This window comes from Dasypus novemcinctus, chromosome 17 (genome assembly GCF_030445035.2).
Source record: "Dasypus novemcinctus isolate mDasNov1 chromosome 17, mDasNov1.1.hap2, whole genome shotgun sequence".
Taxonomy (NCBI): domain Eukaryota; kingdom Metazoa; phylum Chordata; class Mammalia; order Cingulata; family Dasypodidae; genus Dasypus; species Dasypus novemcinctus.
This window is the reverse complement of record NC_080689.1, coordinates 11,006,788-11,026,522: the sequence shown is the minus strand read 5'-3', so window position 1 is coordinate 11,026,522 and position 19,735 is coordinate 11,006,788. Positions and strand designations below refer to the sequence as shown.

Genomic DNA, 19,735 nt, shown 5'->3' with positions numbered 1-19,735 from the left:
GCTCAACTAAACCGGTTTCTATTAGGGACAGACATGGTTGTCACCAAATCACTGATTTCCCACAGAAGACATGTCCCTTTCATTAAAAACGGAGGGAATTTGGGCCACTGCCTTAGAGCTAAAGCACAGTTTTGTTATGCTACAAACAAATATATAAAGGTCCCACAAAGCAGCAATCTGCCAGGACAAGAAAGAAAGAGGAAAGAAGGAAGGAAGGAAGGAAGGGAGGGAGGGAGAGAGGGAGGGAGGGAGGGAGGGAGGGAGGGAGAGAGGAGGGAGAGGGAGGGAGACCTTTGAAAATCATCAGGTCCAGGTTCTGTAGGCCTGAGAGGCCAATTTCTTCCTTTCTTGAGCTGTTTATTCAGCCATTTACTTACTTATTCAACATTTAGCCCCCGCCCACTCTGTGTTGCAAAGTGTTGTACAGCTTTGTTAGGCCCAGATGATGGAAAGGGGAGTGATACGGTTATGAATTCCAAAAATAGATATTGGATTATGTTTGTAATCCGGTCTGTACCTGGATGTGATTGAGTTATGATTAGGGCTTTGTTTGGGGCACATCATTAGAGCATTGAGTCCCCACCCCTTGGTGGGTGGGGATTCACAGATAAAAGGCATGGCAAAGGACAGAGTGGAAGGTTTTCTGATGTTGGAGTTTGATGCTGAAGCCTTAAGCTGGAGCCCCAGGAAGTAAGCTCACAGAGGAAACAGAAGCAGTCCCAGGAAGGGAGGAACCCAGGAAGCCTGAACCCTCACAGCTGTTGGCAGCCATCTTGCTCCAACACATGAAAATAGACTTTGGTGAGGGAAGTAACTTATGCTTTATCTCCTGGTATCTGTAAGCTCCTACCCCAAATAAATACCCAATATAAAAACCAACCAATTTCTGGGTATTTTGCATCAGCACCCCTTTGGCTGACTAATACAGGGAGTAAGATTGTAATTATCAGGATTTCACAACCTGGTGGTAAACAAAGAGTGATAAATAGAATTCATACAATACTTTCTACAAAGCATGCCCTGTTAGGGGCTGAAAGGGTGACTGGTGAGGGGACAAAGAGAAGTGTGGACATCTGAGAAGAAATGATGTCTCTATAGTGTAATGATGCCCCCCAAATCTCCAAGTCAGACAGAGTGGCCCCTCAGTTATTTTACCCTTTCCCACAATACAGAGAGGCATATTCTTTATACAAAAGACATATTTGAAGACAAATACAAATAAATAAATATTCAAAGACAAATAAATAAATTCTATGTGGGAAGCAACTAAGTGTTCATTTATTCTTCATCCATCCAAGAAAATTTCGAGTATTTCCTATGTGCCAGGTCTGTTCAATGACTTGAGCTCAGAGCAATGAACATGAAAAAAACAAAAATAATGAAAAAAAAAAAAACCAAATAAAAAATCCCCCCACTTTTGCCTTCTTAATGGAGTTCTCATGCTAGGGGAAACTGGCTATGACAACAATTATATATAATGGGAACATTGTTAGTCATAAAAAGCCTATGTGTCAGGGTCCCTTTATTTCCCATCAACCAATTTAAAATCTAAGGTTGTATGAGTCAGAGTTGCAGCAGGAACTAGATGGCACTCTCAAATTAGGATCACTTGAGAAAGGTTTCATAAAGGCACTTTGTTCAAAGATGTGGTTGTAGGGAAACCACAAGAGACCCAGTTCAGAAACCCAGGCTAGGAATAGCAGAGCTGCTCCCACCAGCAGGCCCAAGTGAACAAGGAAGGAACGGACACCGGGTCTCAAGAGGAGAAAATTGTGAGAAAGTCTTCCTTGGGTGGAGCAGGGACCTGAGCAACAGCTGAAATAAGGATTTCGCACCTGAGCCCGTCCAAGATTGGCTGAACCACAAGTGGACCCGCAAACAGGGGAGCACAAGAAGAAATGCTGGCCGTGGTAAGCCAATGCATTCTAGGATGGTTCATTACACAGCACTATGGGGACATAGCTGACTGATATTAAAATACAATGAAAGATTCTTGGGAGTTCTCTTGATTGAGAAAGCCAGAAGCCAATTCAGACATTTCAGACCTACTTCGGGCTGTAGCACAGTCCAGCAGCCCTTTTCTGCTATGCACCGTGAGCTGAGTAACACTAGAGTGACATATGTGTATTGTACTCCACGCGTACAAGGTGCTTTCAGGTATCAAGAGTTATTTAACCTCACATTTTCTCCCCATTTCACAGATGGGGAAACTGAGGCCTAAAGGTATTAGATGATTTTCTCCAGTCACACAGCTGAAAAGTCAGCAGGACTCGCACAGAGTTGTTTCGCCCCGTGCCACTGCACCACAAACTCCTGGGCCAGTCCACCTTGGCTGCCTCAGCTCACCTGGATGCACACCCATTGCCCAGGGCTGAAGGAAGGGGACTTTGTCGGTCCAAATGAACAGAAACAAGGATTGCAAGATTTAACAACAACAACAAAGGACACATGGTTAAATCCAAATTTAAGATAAACAGCAAATCATTTTCTAGTGTGTTTCACACAATATTTGGGATATATTTATAGAATAAAAAAGTATTCAGTATTTTTCTGAAATTCAGATTTAACTCACAGGATTGGGGTATGTTATCTATGTTGCTTTCAGCTTCACTCCAATCCTGTGAGGCAGGTGGCAGCACCCCCATTCTATAGAGAGGGAGCCTCAGCTCAGAGAGCCTGAGAAATTCCCCCGCTCCACACAAACCTGGAAGGGCACACTGTGGACTCCGCGTGACAAGAACGGGAGCTGGCTCAGAGCTGGCCCTCAAAAAATGTCTCCCAAGCCACCCCCTGGAAGCACAGAAAATATACAAAGGATGCTCTATGGCCGGTAGTTTTAGATTTCACATCTACTGCCCTGTTCAAGTAGTCAAAAATAGAAACTGCTGTGAGGACTAGAAAACAAAATAGGACCAAGCTTTAGGACCCCTCTCCCCATAACTATTAGCAAAAATCCAATTCCCAGGCCTAAGAAAGAGAAAGAGAAGGAGGGAGGGAGGGAGACAGTGGTGGGGTGGGGGAGGAGGAAGAGGAGGAGGAGGAAGCAAGAAAAGGAAGCTACAGGGAAGCAGACTCGGCCCAGTGGTTAGGGCATCTGTCTACCACATGGGAGGTCCACGGTTCAAACCCCAGGCCTCCTTGACCCGTGTGGAGCTGGCCCATGCGCAGTGCTGATGTGCGCAAGGAGTGCCGTGCCATGCAAGGGTGTCCCCCATGTAGGGGAGCCCCACGCGCAAGGAGTGCACCCCATAAGGAGAGCCGCCCAGCGCGAAAGAAAGTGCAGCCTGCCCAGGAATGGGGCCGCCCACATGGAGAGCTGACACAACAAGATGACGCAACAAAAAGAAACACAGATTCCCTTGCCACTGAGGACAACAGAAGTGGACAAAGAAGAACACACAGCAAATAGAAACAGAGAAACAGACAAGGGGGGGAGGGGAGATAAATAAATTAAATAAATAAATAAATCTTAAAAAGAAAAAAGAAAAGGAAGCTACAGCAGGAGCGGACTCCAGATTATGCAGCCAGATCCACAGCACTTACTTCTGGTTTCTAAACCTCTCTGTACCTTTGTGTGCCCCCCATAAACTGTACATCGTAATTGTAAGTACCTCACAGGACAACTATAAGAACAAAACGGGTAATGCCCTCAGCACCCAGCATCGTAACTGCTCAGTAAATGTCGCTTCTTATTCCAGGTTGCAGTCTCAGGTCCAGCTCTCAGAGGGTGCTTCACTTCCTCTGACTAATTACACCTGGAGTTTGTGTAAGTTGCCACTTGGTGATTGTTAATGGATAAGCTAATATTTTATCCAATTAATTTGATTTCCCCTAAATAGACAAATTTAGTCAAAGAGGAAGTAATGTTCCTTCATTTGATGATGATTTTCTGTAAAAATGACCTCTAAGTAAAGAGTGGGGTAGAATATTTGCTAACCTATGTCTAAATACTATAGACAAAAACCTGTGCCCACCTAGAACAAGGTTTACAGAAACAAAAGCTGCTAGCCACACACTTCCCTCCCCCTGCCTGAAGGCCTGGGTTCTGTCACTCCCACCCTCCCTTTGGAAACTCTGGTTCCCACACCCTGGAAGCCCACCCTGGACTCGTGGGCTCCACTTCATCTTGTGGGTCCTCAAACCTACAGAAATTAATCAGAAGGAAGAGTATTGATTTATGATGGTCTGCTAAGGAAATGAGACCAGAAATGATGTGACCTATCTAAGGTAACACATCCAATTAATTGCAGATCTGGTCCTGCTTATATCTACAAAAATTTTTTTCCAGGAATTGCAATAAACATGCATATCAATTTGGGAAGATTGACATCTTTACCATGTTGGTTGAGCCTTCTGATCCATGAAAACAGTATATCGCTCCATTTATTTAGATTTTCTTTGATTCTTTTCATCATTGTTTTGCAGTTTGGGGCATATAAGCATTATACATGTAAGTATTATACATCTAATATTTAATTTTTTGAGTGACTGTAAATGGTATTGAATGTTTAATTTTAGCTTTCAAGTATTTGTTGCTAGTATATAGAAATACAATTGATTTTTTGTCTATTACTCTTGTATCCTTCATTAGTCCTAGGAGATTTTTTTGTAGATTTTTTTGGGATTTTCTACCTAGAAAATTGTAGTCATTTGCAAATAGGGACAATTCTAGTTCTTCCCTTCTGATATGTATGTGTTGTGTTTCCTTTTCTTGCCTTATTGCATTGGCTAGAACTTCCAGGACAGATGAATAGGCATGGTGAGAGCAGAGGTCCTTTTCTGGTTACCAATTTTAGGAAGGAAAAAACACACATATATATATATTTCTTTTTTAGAGAAGTTGTGCATTTGAAAATAATCTTGCATAAAATACAGGATTCCTTTCACCATGATGTCCACTGTAGGATTTTTGTAAATATTCTTTATCAAGTTGAGAAAGTTCCCCTCAATTTTTTGTTTCTGAGAGTTTTAATCATGAATGGGTATTGGATTTTGCCAAATGCTCTTTCTGCATCAATTGATATGATCATGTAATGTCTCCTCTTTAGCTTGTTAATACGATGGATTACATTGACTGCTTTTCATACACCAAGTCAGCCTCATCCAATCAGTTCAAGGCCTTCAGAGCTAAGACTGAGGTTTCCTAGAGAAGAAGAAACTCTACCTCAAGATTGTACCATAAAATCCTCCTGAGAGTCCAGCCTGCTGGCTATCCTTACGAATTTCAGATTCACCGAGCCCCACAATCACAAAAGCCAATTCCTTAAAGTAGCCTCCTATTGGTCAGTTACCCAGGATAGCCCTGCTTATTTAAACAAAGTGAAGGAAAACTCAGGGAGCTCCCCACCACACTGTGTCTTGGGCCCAAGGTCCCTAGTCAATTGCCTTCTCTCTTCACCACGCAGTGTCTTCTTATGCTTGTTTTACATACAATGTCCAGGACTTTTAGCAGTAATTAGGGGGAGAGATAAAAAACAGCACTTCTACCTCATCTTCCTGGAAACAGGAATTCATATTTATTTACTTTTATTTTTTTATTTCCTTTTTTATGCCCCCTCCTTGCAGCTTTTTTTTTTTTGCTTGCTGTCTGCTTGCTGTATCCATTCGCAGTACATTCTTCTTTGTCTGTATTTTTTATTTTTATTTGTTTATTCCTCCCCCCTCCCCCTTGCGGCCTGCTTGCTGTCTGTTCTCTGTGTCCATTCCCTGTATGTTCTTTTGCATCTTTGCTTGTTTGCCTTTTTGTTGCATTACCTGCTGAGTCGGCTCTCTGCAGCACTTGCGGAGACATGAACCCAGGGCCTCCCATATGGTAGACGGGAGCCCAACTGATTGAGCCACAGCCGCTTCCCCATATTTCTTTTAATCGAACCATAATTCCCCTTGCTTTAGGAGTCATACCTGCCTCCTTCATCTCCCTCCATTTCCAATGTTGGACAATATTTGATGATTCCACCTCCTCAATACTTCCCAAGTCAGAAGCAAGTGCTTTCTATGTCCCATGCCTGTGCTCTGTTACAGCAATTGACTATCTCTTGCTTGAATTATGGAAATGGCAGTCTCTAAACTGCTTCCCTCTCACTTTCTTTTTTAACTATATATATATTCTTTTTTAGAGGAGTTATGCGTTTAAAAACAATCATTCTTAAAGTACAGGATTCCTATATACCACCCTATCATTAACACCTTGCATTGGTGTGAAGCCATTTCCTCTTGAGTTCTACAGATTGTGATCAAGTTTAATTCCAAAGGCAGAATTCTTATCCTCTCCTTCCTTATAACTTTTAACAGCTCATCACTGGTTACTTAGTAAAACTCAAACTACTTAGCCTGGAGTTCAAGGCCGACAACATCATGGCTCCCTTCTTGTTTACAGCCTGCTCTTGCAAACAAGCTGATGCTGCAGTGAAGATGAACCACTTCTGGATCCCCAGGCATACGCTATGTGTTTTTATCCTGGGCCCTTCCCTCTTCACCAGCATCTCGAGGAAACCTTCCCTGATTACCCAAGTCAGAACTGATGCCTGTTTCCTGTGGACAACCATAGCCCTTTGCTATTTCCAGCCCATTTTGTTGTTGTAAGACAGCACGTACAGTCACTGGAGGGTCTCTCTCCTGGCAAAGAATCAGACCTTCTCAACTCAGCAGTCCAGGAAGGAGAGCTGACCCATCAATGATGGGCACAGCTGGAGACGGCTTCACAGGAAGCAGGAATATGGCAGTGAAGCATTTGCAAGCTTCTAGAAGGTGCACCAGTTCCAGAAGATTCTGGTCTGCTCTGGCCTTCTCTGACAGTCCAAGGAAGGAGACTTTAATGCTAAATCCACTATGCTTGTCTTGGAATCAGTTTTAAAGACCCTCCCAAGCTCCCTGCCCTTCATTAGATCTATCTGTTATGTCTGTAATATGGGCAGTTTGCCCTTTGTGGGTGCAGGGGCTTCCTCCATATGAGGAGGGGGTGGCAGTGAGGGAAGAGAGAAGCTGCCTGGGTTCAAATGTTCGCTCTGCCCTCCCTAGCTGCATAAACTCCTCATACGTTATTTAACTTCTTCATACCCCAGATTTCTCATCTGTAAAATGAGGATAATAATAGAACCCATAGAGAATCACAAGAGTGCTTGGAACAATTCCTGGCACTCAATAAATCTTGGCAATTACCATTTTTCAATGTTTTTCATCAACGCACCCTCAAGAGTAGAGGAATATTAGGGAGAACCTTGGGAGAATACCCCAAATTAGTCTCCATTTGCTTGAAATTTCTTTTAAGCATTCTATTTTACATTAAATATTTGTGCAAGTTTTGCATCCTACTCCACAATCAACTTGACTTTGTTTTAATATCCAGCTAATATCTCTCCTGCAAAAATGTTTAAGAAAAATGAATACTCTAGAAAGATGCCTCCATGTTAGCTCAGGATGGAGCCTTAGCACAGGGGCACACTATAGTTTGAGGGGTACAGTTCCAGAAGATCTATAAAGAAGCAGAAGACCAGCGCTCACGCCAGCCCCAGAAAGCACGTCTCCCCCGATGGGTGCTGGGGGTGTGTGTTGGCGCAGCCCCCACCCTCCCACAGGCCCACCCTCCATAAACTGAGGCTCTCCCTCTGGAGAGTTGGCTTCCTTTTGGATGTGTGGAATGTGGCAATGTAAGCGTGGAAATAAAAATTTTGACTTGGAAATTCTGGGCTATGATCATCAATAAAATAGGGCAAAAGAGAGCTATAATCTAATGTACTACATTACTGTAATTAGAGCTTCATGCGTAGTGCTCTCTCCCGCCCTCCCTCCAAAATAATGAAGTAATTTAACATAAATAGCAGTAACTTCTTTCTCCATCATGTGGGGTTCAGTGATTGGGTAATTATGGTAACAGCATACAGCTAATGGATGGTGAGTTCAGAATTTAAGAGAAAAGAGATAGGAAATGGTACAGGAAGGAGGAGAACCACAAAATCACCGCCTTGCAGCGCTGAGCGAGTCTTGGCAGTCATGCAGCTCCACACCCGCACTTGACAAAAGGGGAAACTGAGGCTCACAGCGGTAAATGACCTGCAAATCTCAGGCAGGCAGATACAGATAGAGCCAGAACCAAAACTCAGGTATTCTCTCTCCTGTCCAAGGTTCTTTTCAACCCACCACGATGTCTCCAGGGAAACTGCATAAGGCAATATTCTAGAGTTTTCCACATTTGGCAAGCATTCTTAGACAAAACCTACGTAGTCAGAGAGCAAAGTTTCTGTGAGTTCGAGCTTTTTTAGGTCCTTTTCATTGCCTGTGGACTCAAAAAGTCATGGTCATTTTAATGTCATCAGCAATCAGCCGCAGACATCGGAAGTGTTCTGTGTTGTCCATTTTGTTCCTTCAGTGTGGCAGAGAGGAAAAATGAGCAAGCAGACAAATCAGGATTTTGTTTAACTTTCTATTGATGAGGCTAATTGTTTTAAGTGAGATTTTATTTATGCAATTACATTGAGGAACAATAAAAATTTCTCACAAATATGTTGACACTTCTTAGTCCTGAACTGGCATGGAAACAGCCCAGCCAGCATCAAAATCTTTTTAAATCAATGCGCAGGGGGTTCTGCTAAGGAAACAAGCTAAGAGGACTCACAGTGCAAGTGGAAACCAGACTAGTCCAAGAGCAAACAACCCAGGGTCAGATGGAAACGAAACCTGCAGGTTTTTTACAATGTGTCAAACATAAGCTCAGCCACAGACCAAGTCATAGCCATCCTCTCTCTACTCCTCTCCTCCTGCCTGTCAACCTGGAGATGCTGATGATACCGCAGGCTATGGCGTGAACATTTCTAGCCTATGCATCCCCTCTGACTCGGTCATCTGTTCCTGCAACCCAGAAAGCCACACCGAGGGACTAAGGTAAGGGTTCGTTTACCTTTTTTAAAAAAATTTATTTATTTATCCCCCCCCCCCATTGTCTGCTCTCTGTGTCCATTTGCTGTGTGTTCTTCTGCATCTGCTTGTGTTTTCATCAGGTGGCACTGGGGATCTGTGTCTCTCTTTGTTGCGTCATCTTGCTGGCTCAGCTCTCTATGTGTGCAGCAACACTCCTGGGCAGGCTGTGGTTTTGCGTGGGGCAGCTCTCCTTGTGCAGGGGCCACTCCTTGCACGGGGGGGCACCCTGACACAGGGGGCATCCCTGCATGGCATGGCACTCCTTGCATGCGACAGCACCACACATGGGCCAGCTCACCACCCAGGCCAGGAGGCCCTGGGTATCAAACCCTTGGACCTCCTATATGGTAGGCGGATGCTCTATCTGTTGAGCCACGTCCACTCTCCTCATTTACCTTCTTACTCTGCTTGGTAACTGCCCAACAAAACACACATCCTGCAACCACTAAGAATTACACCCAAATGGGAATAACAGGGTCATGGCGATGCCACTTTGCCAATGATGAGAATGGGAGCCACTCTGGAAAGCACAATGGCAGAGAGCCACACCTGGTGGCTACTTGGCAGGAAGCAGTGATGCAACTGGAAATACTCTCTAAAGAAGTAAGGTTCAAGCCATGGTACCCAAAGAGAGATACGGAGGCCACGAATAAGCAAAATTTCTCATGAAAGATAAAATTCTCTGTTGTCCCGATTTTGACCCTCTCCCACCCCTGAAATACAACCTTGGCTCAAATGTTTTGCTAAACAGAGTCAGTGAAAGTCCCATTTAAATGTGGAATGAGGATGATGTTGAAGCTGCAGCTGTGACCAGGGACATAAACACAGGACGTCACCCTTCTCATGGACACCTCTGCCTTTCAGTGGGGCCATGAGGGGTGGGGGCACCCCCAGTGCCCAGCCCGGTGTGGGAGGAGGTACTACCAGCGGCCGTTCAGCAGGACAGAGCCTGGCCACGTGCTTCCCTAGAGCGCTTCACATCACAAAGTGCTTTCAGAGCCAAAGCACTTTGAACTTCTCCAAAGTTTTATTTGTACTTCTTCACCAACCTCCCCACCTGTGCAGTAGGTGGGGCTAGGACCATTATCTTCATTTGAACCTGAAGCCCTGGGAGGCTATGCGTGCAGGTGGCTAAAGAATAGAGGAGTCTAGACTCATGGCTGCTGACTTTATGGAAGGTCTACTCTGTTCCAGACACTTGGAGGGGCCTTACCAACTTAAGAGTCTTCACCTGTAACATGGGGCTAATAATGGCACCTTCTTCATAAGGTGTTATAAGGATGAAATGAAATAATGCAGGAGGAATGTTTAGCATGGTGCCAGGGGCACAGGAGATGAGGTCATCTGTGCATATATTAGTTGGTCCCTCCAATATCCCTACCACTGTCTCTTCTTATTTCTTAAAGATTTATTTATTTCCCCCCTCTCCCACCCTGCTGTTTTTGCTGTGTGTCCATTTGCTGTATGATCTTCTTCATCTATTTCTTTTTGTCTTCTCATCTTTCTCCTTTAGGATTCACCGGGGTTCAATCCTGAGGACCTCTGATGTGAAGAGAGGTTCCCTGTCAGCTGTGCCACCTCAGTTCCTGGTCTCTGCTGTGCTTCACCTTGACTCTCCCCTTCATCTCTCTTTCGTTGCATCATCATTTTGCTGCATAACTCATGCAGTTACTCGGCTCACCACGTGGGCATTCACACGGGCACTCGGCTCACCACATGGGCACTTGGCTCTTGGCACAGGCACTGGCTCGCCATGCACGCATGCTTTCTCTTCTTTTTCACCAGGAGACCCCAAAGATTGAACCCAGGTCCTCCCATATTGTAGCAGAGGCCTTAACCACTGTCTCTTATAACCTCCATTTTACAGATAAGGAGACTGAGGCACAGAGGCACAGAGTCACCCAGGATGTTACATGGTCTAGTCTGGCCTCAAACACGGATCTGTTTAACTCCAAAACTTGCACTCCTTTCACTCAAGAATATCATTTTTCTAGAACTCAGGTCACCTGTTCCCAAGTTCTGCCCCGTTCTCTCTGATTTGAGACAGTCTCCTACAAAAACTGGGTCTGAAGAGCAATTGCAAAGCATTCTGTCTCCAAAAATACACAGGGATTTGCCTTCTTCCAAACTACAAGCCAAATGCCGTGCTTCATGAAGGCTTCTGTGACATCAACACAGAACATTCCCTGAAAATTCCCAGAGCTGCTAAGCCATTTTGATTTTTTTTTGTTTTTTTTTGTTTTTTTTTATTGACTTTGTAATAATATTACATTAAAAATATATATGTGATAAAAATAAAAAAAATAAAAAATATATATATATATGTGAGGTCCCATTCAACCCCACCCCCCCACCCCCCTTCTTCCCCCCCCCAACAACACTCGTTCCCATCATCATGACACATCCATTGGATTAAGCCATTTTGAAACAAAATTGTTTGGGACCAAGAGGATTTTCTCATCAACATTCTTACAATTCCAAAAATCCTTTTTCTTTATTACATAATTTCCATCTCTGTTCCTTTTTTGTAAAAGGTTAATTGGACAAAAGGAAAATAGATAATTGGGGGGAAAAAAAACCTTCCCTATTTCTATGGCTGCTTCTACTTAGTAGGCCTTCCATAAACGCTTGTAGGGTATATTAATAAGTTGATTATGAATGAATGCATCTATTTTCATCATACTCAAAGAACCAGTTTTATAGGAACTGTCTATAAACTGCATCCCCAAGAGGTCACGAAGGTCCAGTAGAACTTACTAAAATACACATACACAATCCCTGTCTTTACATTTCAGTAACCCTGATGCAAGGCTGTCCCCTCATGAATGAGGCCCATGGGGTGTGCTGGCACAGTCAGGGCTCACACCTGCTTTGTAAACATTCAACTTGAGCTCAAGTCGGAGGCTCTCACCCCTTGCTGGGATCAACCGTACATGCAGGCAGACATTTTCCTTTGGGTATTGCATTCTTCAGGTGCCATATGCTGGAGACTTACCAGTTCTGTTCCCATTTCCACCCATTTGACGAGTTTTCTGAAGAATCGACACATAAACCAGATGAACACAAACCACAGAACCGCGACACCTGCTTTGCTGGGGCTCTCCTTCCAGAGAACTTCTCAGGTGCAAGAGAATTGGACTTCTCAGGTGAACAGGTGAACCAGAGAACTTCTCAGGTGCAAGACAAGAACTCCGGGGTTGGAGTCTTGACTCTGTGCTTCCCCGTATATAAAAGTGGCGATGGTGACACCTATTTGATAGAACCCACGTGCATAGAAAATGTGAAGGCACTTTGTCAGCAAAGCACCATTAGCACTGGCAGAGGGGCAGGAGAAACTGCTCATTTTGTGCCCCAGCTGGTCCTTGGCTTGGAAACTAGAGTCACTCATATATTCTCAGTGGTGAGTAGCTTCAGATTGCTGTCATGCCCCCCACTCTTGGGTACTTTAAGTTAGACCTACCCCAGTGTTAGCCATTCTCATGACTACCGTCTTCATGATTTTCATCATAGACACCTGAATTTCACGTGTCTTATCATTTGCCTAACATTTTCTCTTAAATCAAGTTCAAATTTACTTTGTGTGTTTCATCTTGTTTTAATCAACAAAATACCTGAAATCACAGGTTTGACACACTGGCAATGTGCACTTCTAATCTGCATCCCACTTCTAGGAAGCGTTGCATTAAGCTGAAGATCATTGTATTGCCTGGCCCAGATAGGAGGCTAGTCCCCAAGCAGGGAGCCTGCCAATGCCGGGTCGGCTGGCACAAGTAATAGCATGCATGGCCCCACAGCAGCGCAAAAGTGTGGTCCTGACATTTAAAAGCAATCTTCCATTCCCATCCATTATTCAGCCACATTATTAAGAATTATTTAAATTTCTATAACACTCTACAGTTTCAAAGGATCTAAAAAGTCTTTTAAAAGCCATTATATCATTTGGTCCTGACAACACACCTGACAGCAAGTGGCGTGTGTGATATTATCCTTTTACACAAGGGGCTTGGACAACGTAGAGGGTTTGTACATGATTACATCAGAAATAAGGGGCAGCATCATTAAAACCTCAAATTCTTCAGCTAAGTTTACTCACTTTGTTGCACCCTCCTCACGGGAAAAATATTTTTTAAAAGAGTGCTTTTCCCTCCTTAGGCAGAACAACTCTCTCATCCCATCCTTCCATTCATTCACTCTTCCCCTCAACAATCTAGTGTCCATCTACCTACTCATCCATCTACTATACATTCATCAATTCTTCCATCCATCTATTCATCTATCTACTGACCCATCATCTACTCATCCATCTATCCAACCATCCATCCACACCAGCCCACTGTCCATCCATCCACCAATCCACCCACTGATCTATCCATTTACTCACCTATCCACCTATTCTTTTTTTTAAAAGATTTTATTTTATTTCTCTCCCCTTCTCCCCGCCCCAGTTGTCTGTTCTCTGCATCCATTTGCTGCGTGTTTTTCTTTGTCCACTTCTGTTGTTGTCTGCGGCACAGGAATCTGTATCTCTTTTTGTTGCGTCATCTTGCTGCGTCAGTTCTCAGTGTGTGTGGTGCCATCCCTGGGCAGGCTGCAGTTTCTTTTGTGCTGGGCAGCTCTCCTTACGGGGTGCACTCCTTGCATGTGGGGCTCTCCTACATGGGGGCACCCCAGCATGGCACGACACTCCTTGTGCACATTAGCACAGCACGTGGGCCAGCTCCACACAGGTCAAGGAGGCCCGGGGATCGAAATTTATAGCTCTAAAAGCTTGTAGTTAAAAGTCTGGGATGGGAAGCAAACTTGGTCCAGTGGTTAGGGTGTACGTCTACCACATGGAAGGTCCGCGGTTCAAACCCCAGACCTCCTTGACCCTTGTGGAGCTGGCCCATGTGCAGTGCTGATGCGCGCAAGGAGTGCCGTGCCATGCAGGGGTATCCCCCACGTAGGGAGCCCCACGCACAAGGAGTGCACCCCATAAGGAGAGCCACCCAGCATGAAAGAAAGTGCAGCCTGCCCAGGAATGGCGCCGCCCACACAGAGAGCTGACACACAAGATGACGCAACACAAGAAACAGATTCCCATGTTGCTGACAACAACAGAAGCGGACAAAGAAGACAACGCAGCAAATAGACACAGAGAACAGACAACTGGGGTGGGGGGGAAGGGGAGAGAAATAAATAAATTAATTAAACAAAAAAAAAAGTCTGGGAAAATGTCCAAATCAAGGCCTTATCAGGGTAATGCTTCCTTCCCAAAGACTCACTGTCAGTGATCATTGATTCCTCTGCCACATGGCAAGGCACATGGCGGCATCTGCTGCTCTCTCCTTTCTCTTCCAGGTTCTGCGGTTTCAGCTTCTTACTTCCATGGCTTTCTCCTCCACCTATTCTTTTACCCACCCGTCCATACATTTATCCACATTCTCCCATTTATCAATCCATTCACCCATGCATCTACCTATCTATCCATTGATCCCTCAAGCCACTGATCCACTTACTCACCCACTCCTCCATCCATTCATCCACCCACCCGTCCATCCATTCATCATTTGAAGACCTTCTATGTGCTCATCACTACACAGAGCACTGGAACTACCAACCAGTTTTCATTCTTACGAACAGCAAAGTCTTCATTTTGAATGGGACTAACAATAAGAATATCTGCATCAGTCTCTTCTCATTTACCATAGATTTTTCCTGGTGAGAGCAAAACATAGTAACAAGCTCTAATGCTTCCTGTCAAATGAAACAAAATACTTGGGGAACTGACAACAAAATAATCAGGAAAAGACTTAGTTAATTGAGTCCTCTGCTTCATACATGCACCAGAAATACAATAGTTATGGCTTTGTCATTGGATCACTTTAGATGAAAAGGGCACTCTTCCAATTACTTATTATTTCTAATAATAATTATTATTTCTAATTTCCTAAAAGTCTCAGAACTTTTGGGAAGAGCTCATTTAACCACTGAGGTGCTCTCTCTGGATGCCATTCAGAGCTGAGATTCCCTTATCTTCATGAGTGTGCTCTCTCTTGGTATTTTAATTTTCTAGAGTTGAGAACAGTGAACTAATATCAATGATGCAGGTGTCCTAACATACTGAGACCCCATAAAGGGCTGTGTCTTAAAGTGGAAACAACAAAACTTTAAGAACCATGCAGAACAGAGCAAAAACCAAACATGAATCAATTATCAACTGGTAAATAAAAGCGAAGAAAAATCCCAATCATACAAAAGAATATAAGATATTTGAGATTTCTAAATAAAAGATAAACTAAATCTTTAACAGTCCAATTTACATGGGTTCTTAACATGAGGTCCGTGAGCTTGAATTGAAATTCAAAAAACCAAAAACAAAAAACATTATTCTTGTGTGGACATGTTGGTGTGGATATGATATAGTTATTAAATAATACACAGTGTAATGTGGACTTAATAAGGGGTCCATGGTTTTTACCTGACTGGCAAAGGGGTCCGTGAAATAAAAAAGGTTAAGATCCCCTGAGTTAGAATTTAGGCCATCAAGCCAATGATATTACTTTCACCAAGTTTACCAATCACCAACAAATTTCTTATCAATGCAGGCAGTAGAGCAGTGATTCTCAAACTTTAGTGGGCTTCAGAACCACCTGGAAGGCTTGTTAAACACAGACTGCCGGGCCCCACCCTCAGTGTTCTTATTCAGTGGGTCTGAGGTGGGGTTCAAGAATTGGCATTTTTAATGAATTTGCTGGTGGTGCTTTTGTTCCTGGTCAAGAGATCACAACTGGAGGAGCACCTCTACTGGAGGAGCACCACAAGACCACAACTGGGGGGGCACCGTAACTGGAGGAGCACCACAAGACCACACTGGAGGAGCACAAGACCACAACTGGTGGAGCACCACAACTGGTGGAGCATCACAACTGGAGGAGCATTGTAACTGGAGGAGCACTGCAACTGGAGGAGTATCGCAAGTGGAGGAGCACTGCATGTGGAGGAGCACTGCAAGTAGAGAAGCACCACAACGGACCATCTCAGTCCTCAGCTCATTAACCTCACAGCTGTGTGTGCCACCAGGGATCACCCCCTAGTCCTTGAAACTCACGCTTCTACTGCTTGTCCCTACCATCTCTCCTCTGTTCCTTCTCAGTCTCCTCACTTTCTTCAGGATTAGCTCTTAGGCTTCTGCTCTTTTGCTGAAATCCTATCGAGCACATTTACTCTTGAGCCTTCAGACCCCATCTCTACCTGGATGGCTCTCCAGGCTGCAGGGCCAGCCTGATAAAACACGTGCTTCTCCAGGGCAGGTTCATTCTCTGTTGTTCACTAACGCATGTACCATTCCTGGCGTATAGAACGTTCTCAGGAAATAGTTGCTGTCACTTCCTGGTAGATATTTCTTTCCTAAATGTTCCATGGCACAGAGAATGAGGCCTATTCAGAAAGAAACCTGTCAGAGAAGGATATGACATACACTAGACTCTTCCGTACTTTGAATATTACCATCATCCATCCATTTAGTGAGGCAGAGACCTAAAGGTACGCTGGATCCTCACCTGCCCAACACCAAGTTGTGTTGATTTATCTTCTAAATCTCCTTCAAGGCCATCCTTCCTCCTCATTCCCACAGCCACTGCCCGGCCTGGGCTGCCCCATCTCTCACCTGCGGGACTCTGGCAGCCTCCCGCCCGCTCCTTCCGCTCACCCCTGCCTTCCCATCCATCAGGTCTTCACACCTTAGGAGCCAAGTCCTTAGAAGTGGTCTTGCCACACCCATGCCCAAAGCCTGTGTGTGAATTCTCCTGCTCTTAGAGCCCCTCCCCATGTGTTTTAGGGTCCTTTTGATTGTGTCCCTACTATCCCTCCAGCTGTATTTCATACTCGCTTCCCCCAGTCCTAAATTCCGATTGTCGATCACCTATTTTTGTTCCTCAAACTCTTCATGGGCCATGTCTTGGGATATTCCTTCCACCTGGCACACTTTTTTCCTTTTTCTCCCACCTCATGTTTTACCTGGTTAACTTCTCATTTTTCAGTTCACAGACTAAAAATTCACACCATCCAAGAAGCTTTGCCCATCCCCCACCCAGAAGCAGCTGGGTTCGAGACCTCTGCCCTGGGTTCCAGCCACCCTCTGTCGGATATGCGCGCTGCTGCCCCTGCTGGCTGGGTAGCTGCCCCTCCCCAGTGCCGTCGCCTCTCAGAGGCTCATATGCACACCGCGCAGCTCCAGGGCTCGCACTCGGCCCCATTGGCTGAAGGGCTATGCCAGCCTGCTTTCACAGGAGAAATTTTTATGGAAATTATTTTTAAAGAAGTGATTTTTCTATGTTGGTGGAAGTCATCAGGGCTAGGTCTGAGGAACTGGTGCTGGAAAGGAACACAAGGGAACTTTCTGGGACAACGGATGTGTTATGGATCTTGAACTGCGTGGCAGTTAGATGGTGGGATACATGGGGAAAAATCCATCAGGCCGTACACTTAAGATCTGTGATTTTATGTATGCGAATTACAACTCAAAAAGAAAGGAATTCATTTTTTTAAATTTTAGTATAATTCATATGGGGTTACAAAAATTCATCTGGGCTAAAAACAGTTCAAGTGGGATATTAACAAGAGAACTCAGTAACAACTAAGAGCATACAAGTTCCTTGAGATGCTATTTCCCCCCAAAAAATCCAGAATTTAAAACACGGTGAAGTCATCCTTAAAGTCTTTGTTCTGAAAATGTGATTGTTTTGGATTGACTACGCCTAACTTAAGTTTGAGGCCCTGAAATATTGTTAGGGAAAGAAATTATTTCAAAGTCATTCACTACACAATCACATACACTATTTTAAAACCCATTTCACAAATGAGAAAGGTTTGTGTTAAGAAAGGATACCTACATTTCACCATATCTACAGTAATGACAGCTGCTTCTTAGCTGAATCCGTGTTATTTTTAATACCATCACTTTTCCTTTCCTCATTGTAAACGTACGTGGGGGCAGGATGCTTCTTCTTCACAGCCCCTACTTAAAAGTTGCCCTCCTATTGGGAAAGAAAATTTTCTAAGCTGTCAAGAAATTTAGGATCGACTCGTTGTCTTTTTTAGAGTAGAATGTTAAACACAGACGTTGACAATTCATTTCCTAACCAAGAGGCAAAAAGGCAGAGAGGGCTTAGAAGCTTGCTTTCTCTAAGTTTTACTTTTCCTACGAAGGTCCCCAGTGCCCACTTACTCTGGACTTCCTAACAGTCCCATCTTCTCTGCGGATATGCGTTTGTTCTGGATGGTTAGAAGTTGGTTGCACGTGGGGTAGAATGCCAGCTCGAAACTCAGCGGTTAAAAGACTGTTCAGGTAGGATGAAAACACTCCAGGAACAGGATATGCATCCAAAAAAACTGAGTTCTGTAGCCACTAAGCATTAAAAGGGCACTCTCCATTTTGAATGAGTCAATGGCTTCAGTCCTTTTTGGTAATTTTCCTACACAAGTACCTGTTGTGCTTCTATTCCTGCTATCATTTTAGTATAAATGTTGCTTTCCTTATGTTTCCCTACTGTTATTTTAACAGCCAAAAATCAAAGGAGGGGGAGCGGATGTGGCTCAAGCACCACCTCCCACATGGGAGCGCCTGGGTTTGGTGCCCGGTGCCTCCTAAAGAAAACAAAACAGACAACGAGCAAAAACAATGAGGCAAAAAAGAAAGAAAAAAAAAATCGAAGGAAAGAAATGTCAAAAGCTTATTTTGGTTCTCTAATTTAGTGAAGATATTAGTTTATCATCCTCTTCACTACCAAGCGAGAGAGAGAAATTTATACCTATAAATACGCATATGTGTACGTACTTACGTAGGCACCTGAGCGTCTCCCTACCAGTACCAGGATTAGAAAGAAGGCAAGCAACCCAGCCGGCTCAGGCTGATAACGCGGAATGTGCCCCTTCTCCTGATGCGAAAGCTGAGGCGCTAACCGGCACCCCAAAGACGACAGTGTCCCACGGCCCAGCAGATGTACTTAGTCCCAATTTGGCGCACTCTGTCCCTTTTTTAAAGTATCGCCCAGGAAAAGAAAGTCACCTGTTCAAGTTGGCATTACACAGGGGTGAGGACTGGGGGAGAGAGGGGCTCGGCGGTCAGTGATGGTGATGGTGGTGGAGGTGGCGATGGCGATGGTGATGATGGTGTGACGCCTCCGCCAGCTCCTCGCCCGTCTCTCCATCCCTGCCCGTCCTCTCTCTGCCTCCTCCGTCCCCGCGTGGCCTCTGCCCTGAGAAACAGAGCCGACAGGATTTGCACCCAAGCCGCACGCCCACGGGCGCCCCGCTGCAGGGCCCTGCGGCCCCGCGCCCCCGCCGCGCGCCGGGAGCCCCGCGGGCCCGGGCCAGCCCTCCTCGGCGGCCCCGCGCGCCCCGCGCGCCCCGCACGCCCGCCCGGCCGCGGAGGGCGAGCACCGCCCCGGAGCAGCGCGGGGCCGCGGGCGGCGGGAGGGCGTCCCCTGCGTCCCCCGCGGGGAGCCCCCGCGACCCCCGCCGCGCTCCCCGCCGAGCGCCCCGCGGCCGCGCCACTTGTCACTTACAGCTGCGCTGGGCCCCGCACGCCCCGCGGCGCCGGAGACAAAGGCTGCGCGGCCGCTGCGCCGCCGGCTGCTCGGCGAGCCGCGGGGACCCGGAGGAGGAGGAGGAGGGACGGGGAGGACGGCGCGGGCAGCGGCGGGAGGCGGCCGGGCAGGGCGCCGCGTCCGAGCCGCGGCCGCCGCTGGCGCAGCAGGGGCCCAGACCCGGTGCTCGCCTGCTCGGCGCCCGCAAACCTCCCGCAGCGGCCTGGGGACCGCCCCCGCGGGAAGGGGGCGGG

At 45.6% G+C, this 19,735-nt stretch overlaps 1 protein-coding gene across 4 annotated transcripts in view; it reads right to left on the bottom strand.

The window, feature by feature from the left end:
* Positions 1-19,719, bottom strand: part of GPR45 (G protein-coupled receptor 45) — an 89,105-nt gene extending 69,386 nt beyond the window's left edge. For 2 of the 4 annotated variants that reach the window (XM_058278274.1, XM_023592511.2), the window contains exons 1-2: positions 19,461-19,719; positions 18,962-19,151 (exon numbers count right to left, since the gene is read on the bottom strand). The gene's annotated coding sequence lies outside the window, so the exon portion shown is untranslated. The remainder of the gene's footprint in view (positions 1-18,961; positions 19,152-19,460) is intronic. The other 2 variants (XM_058278276.1, XM_058278278.1) reach the window with 2 other exon arrangements.
* Between the last annotated feature and the right edge of the window lie 16 nt (positions 19,720-19,735).